Consider the following 1643-nt stretch of genomic DNA (forward strand, 5'->3'; position numbering starts at 1 on the left):
ATAGCAAAAACTGCAATCGACAGCTGTTGACATGGCTTGGTCCCTGCTCTCTCCGGCTCCCCCTGGCTGTCATCTGGCGTCGTAGTTCTCACCGTAGCTCCACGGCCGTGTCCACGTGTCTCCTCTTCTTCTTCTTCTTCTTCTTCTTCTTCTCTTTTCTCTATCATTCATTATATTCACATCTGTCTGTCAATCAGAACAAACAGAAACAACCATCAACCATCGTGGTGAAGTACAGTCGACCTGTTACTGTAGGCGGTCGAATTTATTGCTGTGCAAAAGTGTGGATTTGTCCTTTTTATTTTTTTCCTGCCAGATTTATTTGCACTTTTAAAGAAAATCAACATTGATTGATTTTTTTTTTTTTTTTTTTTTTATGTAGCTTGATTTGCACCTAACAGCGGCGCCTCCTGCGGGCTGTTCGGTAGAATATATTTCTATGAAAATAAATTAAAAGCTGCTGTAAATCGGAGTGAAACAAAAACGTATCATAATCTGGAAAACAAACCGACGACAACGAACACGGAGAGAAAATCAGGAGACAATCGTCGACGATCGGACTAAAGAACCCGGTGTACAGTATCAGTCGGACTGAATATAAATATATAACATGTATAAATATATATCGCTGTCAGCAGTGAACGTTCCAGAACAAATATACCTTAAAGTCAGAACCCGTTCTAATTCACTTTTGGTTTGAACTTCCAACTTATTTCCAGCTATCGATACGACCAGTAGGTGGCGTTAAATGACCAGTATTGTTACTGTACATACTTCTCTTCATCGTTCCATGGTGATTAGGGAGGGGAACAGACGGGTGTTTTTATTGGTCAGTTACTTCATAGTTAAAAATAAATGGCCGACTTTGTCTTTACTAGTACATCACCTAAACTAGTACTTCAACCGTGATCGCAAACCAAGTTCCTGAACGTCTCCTAGCCCACGTAGGGACCTGACGTCTGGGTTTAATAGCGGGTCACAACCAATGTATTTTGGGGGAATACTGCCACCTACTGTTCTAGAGTGTGTACTGTCATGGTATGACCGATGGCCCAAGACGTTAATGTAATTAAATGCTAGGCGTTTGTTAAAATTGTTAAAGAAAAAAGTTACGTTATTGCGTTATAAAAATTAAATATTCATTTGACGACCAGAACTACAGTAACAGGAGTTATGACGTGTATTATTAACAAAAAAATTATTGAAAAAAAAACAAAAAAAAAAACAACCATTCAGCTCAAGATCTCCCTCTCAACAGTGACGGAGGTCAAGAGGTCGGCAGGACACTTGTTTATATAACGTCCATTTCTTCACTCACCCCTTGTGTAAATACGCCTCTCTCTCCCCCTCTCTCTCCCCCTCTCTCTCCCCTTGTATATAATCACAAGTCTTTGTCCTGAAGCTTTACTTGTGGAAAAAACAACAACAACAACAACATATAATGAAAACCTGTCATATATGTTAATATGAATAGAGTGTTAGAGAATGGATGTAAAAAAAAAAAATTAAAAATAAATATAACTAGTCTATAATTGAACATAAATATAGATATAATTCCTAACTCTATAATCAGTGGCTGATGTCGAAGAATATTCTATAAATATGAACTCCTCTTTGTGTGATTGTGTGTTAAGAAAGCCCCT

General features: G+C 38.2%; 1 protein-coding gene across 2 annotated transcripts in view; it reads left to right on the forward strand.

The window, feature by feature from the left end:
• LOC103390497 (AP2-associated protein kinase 1-like) overlaps positions 1-1643 on the forward strand; it is a 25861-nt gene that overhangs the window by 16564 nt on the left and 7654 nt on the right. The gene's annotated exons all lie outside the window — the stretch shown is intronic.

The sequence above is a fragment of the Cynoglossus semilaevis genome, chromosome 14, assembly GCF_000523025.1.
Source record: "Cynoglossus semilaevis isolate Cse_v1.0 chromosome 14, Cse_v1.0, whole genome shotgun sequence".
NCBI classification, from domain to species: domain Eukaryota; kingdom Metazoa; phylum Chordata; class Actinopteri; order Pleuronectiformes; family Cynoglossidae; genus Cynoglossus; species Cynoglossus semilaevis.